The 7,608-nt window shown below is 49.6% G+C and overlaps 1 pseudogene; it reads left to right on the top strand.

The window, feature by feature from the left end:
- The first annotated feature begins 298 nt into the window (after window positions 1-298).
- On the top strand, window positions 299-4,694 carry LOC125728215 (trichohyalin-like; annotated as a pseudogene).
- Window positions 4,695-7,608: the final 2,914 nt, after the last annotated feature.

Here is a 7,608-nt window from a genome sequence, read left to right as displayed (position 1 = left end):
GGGGAATTGCTTCCTTTGAATCGCACCATCGTCCCTGAAGAAATTCAAGTTGAACCACCCAGAAGACAAAGAGTAATGGTAGCATTAGTAGAACGGACAGACGGATTTACACACACACACACACACACACACACAAAGACAGGCACCTTCAGCTAGTGAATGTTTTTTGGTGACACAAGTGTGTATTAGTGATGTGCCGTTTCTTAGTATCTTTACAAAGAATCACCTGATTCACATTGAATTGCAGGAGGTCAAAGGTCACTGCCCCTATTGCCATGGTTACCACGTGTGCGTGTGCATGGCCCTCCTTGCAGTTTCGTTCGAGGACAAGCTAAAGGAGAACTTCCAGCGGGAAACGCTGAGCTGGAGAGGCGGCGGCAGGTCTTACAGGAGCAGGAGCGGCGCGAGCAAGAGAGGCGGGCCCAGAAGGCCCGGGAGGAGCAGGAGCGGCGTGAGCAGGAGGCGCGGAGCAGGAGAGGAGGCGGCAACAGGAGCAGGAGCGGCGGCTGGAGAGGCAACGCGAGCTGGAATGGCAGAAGGAGGAAGAGCGCTTAAAGGAGCTGGAACGCAAGGAGGTCAGTCTTTCTAGTATGGAATGCTAGCATTGTACTTGGGGTTAGGCAGTCGCTCTTTGGTCTTTGGTCCAGTCCCAGCCAATCACATTTGGGTTAGCAAATTAATGTTGTTGGCGATTCACCCAGCACTGTTGCCTCATACCTTTCAGAGCTGGGGGTTGGAATCCCACCTCCACTCTTTGAGAGTTTCCATGTTCTCCCAGTGTTGTGTGGCCTTCCTCCAAAAACATGCCCTTAGGTGGTCTGGTGCCTTTAATTCTCTGCAGTGCGAGGTTCTAGTGTAAGTGCATGTTTTGTGCCCTGCGATGGGCTGACATCCCGTCCAGGGTGTACCCCCCCAGCCTGGTGCCCTGTGCTGTCCTGATAGACTCCAGGCCCCCCTGTGATAATTGGCTGGAAGTTAATAAAACTTCATTATTGTAACCCTGTGTTGGGCAAATACAGCATTATAACTAATTAAACTAGTTTACTGGTGAAACTCCGTTTTATGTACATCTCTGAATGGCTGGGAAGGTTTGACAGCATGTATTTGGTTATTGGTTTAGCTTGTGTGTGAACGTGTGCGACCTGTGATTAGCGCGTGTGTGTGTGTGTGTGTGTGTGTGTGTGTTTGGTCGTGATCATGTGTGTGTCCCTGCAGGCTGCTAAGCAGGAGCTGGAGCGTCAGAGGAAGATGGAGTGGGAGTGGAGGAGGCGACAGGAGCTGCTGAATCAGAGGAACCAAGAACAAGAGGACATCATCAAGCTTAAGGCCAAGAAGAGGAGCTTGGAGCTGGAGCTGGAGGCTGTGGTGAGGACCAGGCCGTCCTGCACCTGTTTGCCCCGACCGACTGCATTCCCCTTCAGGAACGAGGAACAGCCAGCTGTTGAAATCGCACTATCAGAGACGCACGTTTTCCTTTCAGATGTCAATGGTACACATGCTTGTGTCCACAGCGACAATATTCCCGCCCTCAGGACTCATAAGACCACTGTTTAATTTCAGAGAGACAAGCACAAGCAGATCTCTGACCGACTCAGGGACGTCCAGAGCAAGAGGAGCATCCAGAAGGAGAGCTGGAACTGATCAGTCAGAAGCAGGACAGCTGCCTGCTGGAGGTCAACGCCCTGCAGCGGCAGCTTGAGGTCTGCGGCCTTCCTCCGCTGCCGTCCAAGATCCCAGCAGCTATGGGACGAGCACCAGCTGCAACACTGATAAATAGATTCAACACGGTTCTTTTTCCATGTGATCTGGCGTTATGTCTGCTGTGCGTTATACAACAGCTGTGCCACTCCTGTCTGATTAGCAGTCTTCAGATTTTGGCAACCATGGGAGAGACTGTTCTTCACACCTTTCCTGGAGAATGTGCAGTTTTTTTGGGGGGGAATTTACTATAAAAGCAATAGATAGATAGGGTGAAGTTTCCAGGGAGGGTTTATATCAGGATTCTCCAGCTTCTGAGGGAGTTTGGCCTGTTTTTGTGCAGGAGGGGCAGAGGAAACATTCTCAGCTGATTGTGGAGCAGCAGAGATGCAAGGAGATCCTATGCAACATGGGGCTGAACAGTAGGTCTGGTGAGTCTGATCTCCCTGCTTCTCCCTGCGTTACCTGGCGCCCCCCCCCCCCTGCAGTCATTCTTGAAGTACTTAAATGTCATGGTGGCACATGGGTTGGTACATGCTTCTTGTGCTTCTAAAATGTAGGTGTACACTACAGACAAAAAGTTTGGATGCACCCACTTGTAATACATCTTTATATTTTAGCTACATTATTCACCTTAGAGTAAAAGGCTTGGAGCAGTCGACAGTTTTGCTTCGATGACAGCAATGCAGAATCTTGGCGTTCTTTCAGCCAGCTTTCAGATGTAACCCCCCCTGGAAGGCTTTTCCAGCAGTACAGGAGTTTCCAGAAGTTCTGGGCACAAGTCGGCTACCAACTCATCTCGGCTCTGTAGGGTTTGGGTGGAGTGGGGGATTGTGGGGGCCAGGTTATCTGTCACAGCCCTCCCTCTCACATGTCAACAAGAAAATACTTACCATATAACCTCGAGGTGCACTTAGGGTTGTTAATGTAAGGGCCCCCTGCTGATACAGCGCGTTGCTGCACCCTCCACACGAACCACCTCAGGGATGAGAACCTGAGTGTAGTCGTGCAGCGGGTGACACCTCAGCATCACACTAGTCCGAATGGAATGGAACAGTGTACATTTTTTTCCGGTGGCTGGAGTGCCAACCCTGCCACCAACCCCCTTGCAGTTTTCCCTGCAAGTTGGAGGACTTCCTTGCAGGGCTTAGATGTAGATTGTCAGTCCCAGGATGAAGCAATTGCAGGTGAAGGGTCTTGCTTAGAGGTAGTGTTTCTGTATACAGGTCCGACTCTTTCCTCCGTAAAGAGGGGCGTGACTGAGAAGGACATCGTCTGTCGGAAACTCAAGGAGCAGCTGGATGTGCTGGAGAAGGATAACCGTGGCAAAACTGTCGGAGATGGACCAGTACAACGTGGACATCAAGGTGAGGAGGCATTACTGGTGGTAGAAAGGCATCAATGTGTGCTGTACAGGGGCCAGTAGCATTTGTAAATAGAATAAAGTGGAGAAGTGAAGCCTCAAAACATCCATAATCTATGGCCCAGAATCCCGTGTGTTCTGAATTGGATCTGGTGTCTGTACCTTGTATAGCGAGTGGTGGTTGGCGGTGTGGCTTGGTGCTCTGCGCTAATGGTGGTGCGGGCCCGGTCCCTTCCCACAGGAGCTCCGGGGAAAGCCAGACCAAGCAGCAGCAGGTCCTGGACAGACTGCGGCAGGTCAAGGCCGACAAGCTATGTGACCTGCAGCGGAGGCGAGAACTGGAGTTGGAGAGGAGGAAGAGAGAGGAGGAGGAGGCGGTCAGGTGAGCTAGGCCTCCTGCAAGGCCTGCATGCTCTGTTGTCGTTTTGCATTTCTGTTGGCTGTCATGGTGCCAGGTTTGGTTTCCCTGCAATGGTGCTGACCTGTCCTAAATCGCTTTTTAATATCACTTTAACACTGTGCTTCCCAAGCTGGTCCTTGGGGATCCAGAGCTCCCTTTTACTTATTTTTTGTTTGTTTTTCTATTTTTAAGTGGGTCAACACATCACCTACATAATGTCAGAACATGTCAGATGGCTAAGAGCAAATTTTAATGTCAATTACAGACCCAGTGTGACAAAGTTCAGTTAAAGCATTAAATTTGAATGGATGACGTGACCTTGATGGTTTGTTTAAAAGAAAATATAGCTGCATCACGTGATTGAAGGGCCATGATGTGGTGCTGGGCCAAATTCAGCTTCAATGTGATGCATCATGTCATTCACAGGCAAGCCAAGCTGGAGAAAGAGCGGCAGTGGCGTGTGAAGTTGGAGCGGGAGGAGGAGGAGCGGCGGAGGAGGATCCAGGAGGAGCGGAGGCCAAGCTGAAGGAGGAGGAAGAACGTGAGCGTGAACTCCGGGCCAAACTGCGCGCCGCTCAGGAGCAGGCTGAGCGGAACCGCCGGGCCGCTGGAGAGGAGGAGGCAGGAGAAGCCCAGAAGAGGGAGGAGGAGAAGAGGATAGAGGAGGAGAGGCGGCGAGAGGAACATAAAAGGGCGGAGGAGGAGAGGAGGCAGAAGGAAGAGGAGAGGAGGCGGCAAGAGGAGGAGCGGAGAAAGGTGGAGGCAGAGAGAAGGAAGCTAGAGCTGGAGAGGAAAAGACTGGAAGAAGAGAAAAAGAGATTTGAGGAAGAGAGGAGGAGGCAGGAGGAAGAGAGAAGGAGGCAAGAGGAAGAGAACAGAAGGAAGAAGGAGGAGGAGCAGGAGCTGGAGAGGGAGGAGGAGGAGAGAAGACGTCAGCGGGCTCAGATAGCTGCTGTCAGGGATGCAGAGGAGCGGAGGAGACAGGAAGAGGAGCGGAGGAGACAGGAAGAGGAGCGGAGGAGACAGGAGGAGGAGCGGAGGAGGCTGGAAGAGGAGAAGAAGAGACAGGAAGAGGAGAGACGGCGAGAGGAGGACAGGAGGAGAAAGCAACAGGAGGAGGAGGCCGTGGCCAGACAGCGGGAGGAAGAGGCCCGGCAGCAAAAGCAGCAGCAGCAGCACAATTTAGGCAAGACAGACATTCATGAGAAGCTGTCGGCCCTGATCAGGGCCTAGAGGAGCGAAAAGGTAAGGATTATGGCCTCGATGCAGCCCCCTTCGGGAGGTGTGGAAACGCAGTGACAAATCACAATCTCAGACACGTAAAGCTACCATTAGCGGTGGGGTTTGTACAGTTTCTTCATCAGCCTCCAAATGCAAGTGTCCCATCAGCAGACCCGAGGTGTCGTGTGCTGGTTCAATAGCTGCAGTGCGTCATTAGTGACACAGCGTTCTGAAGAACAGTCACACATGGAGGTGACTGACTCACTGTCGTTGCAGGAATTTGAGACCCCGTCAAGTCAACGCACAGGAAATCGGCCTCCCTGACAACCTACAGAGCCCTGTACCCCCTTCACAGCACGGAACGCGGACGAGCTCACCTTTGACAACGGACAGCTTGATTGAGGTATACAGAGTGCACCCCCATATGTTAATCTGTTTGTACCATAAATTAAATGTGCTGAATCATGCCCTGGTGCCTGATTAGCTCTTTTTTTCTGAATCCTTTTCGGGTGTTTTACAGTTAGATCTAGAATCCTTTTGTTCACCATAAAGTGCAACAAGGAGCAGTTTTTTGGGGGGGGGAGGACAGAGGGGTACAAGTGCCCCTGTGACAAAATAAATAAACATGTAGACATATTTAATTTATTAATGGCACATTTCTCCTTTCATATGTTTTAGGGTGTTTTCTGGCCAGTCGTGACCTGGTTTTGGATAGTACGCCATGTGTGTCATGTGGTAGCCCTTAAACCAATCGCCTTGAGTCCGCAGGTGGACGAGAAGACGGAAGGCGAGCAGGGCTGGCTGTATGGCAGCTACCAGGGCAAGATGGGCTGGTTCCCTGAGAGCTACGTCGAGAAGCACAGCCAACCGGAATCAGCGGCCAGCACCAAGCAGGCTCTGATGCCCACAACTGCATCTACCTCAGTCTCTGCAAGGTAATGTTGCCCCTTGGTGTCCAGCATCTAAACTGGTCCTGTGTCATATCTGAATGCTTATGTGGGTCTCACTGACCGTTTTCTCCTGGTCTGTCCCTACTTCAGCAAGGCGGAGGCTAATTCCAGTACCTTCCCAGCAGGACAGAGCACTCCTGGGGGGGCAGGGCAGAACTCTGCCTTCACTCCCACCCACCCTCCAGGCTCTGCCTCTATGGAGTATGGACAGGTAGTTATCCTGGGAGCGCCCCCTACCTGAAGAATACCGTAACTGTCTCGAGTGAGAATTCAGAACTGGCCCCACCCGATCGGTCGTGTTCTTTTCTGTATTTCCACTGCATGCCTATGCGTATTTATGTGCCAGTGAGTCTGTGGCCTGTTTGCATGGCTGCATCTGAACCATGTCTGTTCAGAAGCCTTCAACTGCTTCTGCGACTGTCTTGCACGTTACTGCAGTATTTTGTTCTGTACTATGCTTTTTCTTTATTTATATATAACAATCAGAAGCAGGTTTGCTGTTTCTGGGGACCCATTTAAAAAGCCACTTTGGGGCCCCTCCACAAGGTGGTGACTTTGTGGCCAGCAAGGGGCCCCCAACACAAATGCATGATTTTATCGCCATAAACAAGTCAACTATGTTTGCTAATAGTGTAGTTTGTATATATGTTGTTTTTTTGGTCATATTTGTGCATGTGTTTGCACATATATAACAATACACTGAGATGTACCATGTATGCACGAGAGTGTTAACTTTCTAGGTATATTCATAAGTTGGTAAACTTTCATGTTAACATTTATCAAAATGTCCATTTTTGGGGGGTATTTTTAAGGTAGTTTCAAGTACGTCTAGATCAGATCTTGTTTCCTGAGTGGTGTCCCGGCTGACAGACATGGTTTTCTGCGTTGTCAGGATGGCAAGTGGCCTCCAGGTGCAAGCGCTGTGCTCCTGGACGGCCAAGACGGACAACCCACCTGAACTTCTCCAAGGATGACATCATCACGGTGCTGGAGCAGCAGGAAAACTGGTGGCTGGGGGAGCTGAATGGGGTGCAGGGCTGAGCCGGAATGAGTAAGTGACACTCTTGGCGGTTCCTCGGGAGGTTCCAGAAGGGTTCTGGTTCTGCTCAGGACCAAAGCCTGTCAGCTACCTGGAGACTGGTGGTCATTTACTGAGCCATTTCCTTATTCTAATTCCATATTTCTACGTATTTATTACTGAAGTGGTATTTGATTTGCATTTTTCGGGGCAGGCATCTAGGAGTGATTTTAAATAATCCCTGCCTTTTCTTTGTGACATGTTTGAGAAAATGTGCTAGATTTAGTATGGTAAATTTGGTTTGACTGATTGACTCAACACTTATGAATGCTATTGTGATGTTTTTGTGCTTATATTATTGGTTGAGATAAGCGAGATCAATTTGTAAGGGATTTTTTTCTTTTTCTATTGAAAAATGCGTATGAGCAGAATCGCCGATCCATTTTTTTCACTTTATTTTGCCAGACCCCTATATTCTTCTGTGGATGAGTTCAATAACCCTGACAATACTCTACAAGAAGGTAAGTTTCTTTTCCAGGGAAGAATTTGAATGAAAAGAAGTTAAATTAAGCTAAGCAGAAGCGCATTTTGCATACATTGTGTCTTTCTTTGATACCCAACATTCCATTTTAGCCAGTCACTACTCTTCACTTTGTTTGGCCATCTGTAATCTAGCATATTGTCATCTTGACTTCTCTTGCGTACCTTTTAATCATCTTGATATTAATGGTATTGCTGCTAGCATGTCAGAAGTAACCTTGAAACAGGGTCTGGTGTGAGAGGCCATTGTCGAAAAGGAGAAAGCCGGATTTTGTCACTGGCTGTTGACCGTTGATTTTCTGTCTAATCAGAAGGCAGGTTTTGTGGCAGTTAAAAATCATTTGGCCATTCTGTCTCTCATCCAATCAGAGTATGTAGCCTTATATACCTATGAAAGCCCAGAGTCAGGAGACCTCAC

The sequence above is a fragment of the Brienomyrus brachyistius genome, unplaced genomic scaffold (genome assembly GCF_023856365.1).
Source record: "Brienomyrus brachyistius isolate T26 unplaced genomic scaffold, BBRACH_0.4 scaffold205, whole genome shotgun sequence".
Classification (NCBI taxonomy): domain Eukaryota; kingdom Metazoa; phylum Chordata; class Actinopteri; order Osteoglossiformes; family Mormyridae; genus Brienomyrus; species Brienomyrus brachyistius.
This window is presented reverse-complemented; position numbering and strand designations above follow the sequence as displayed.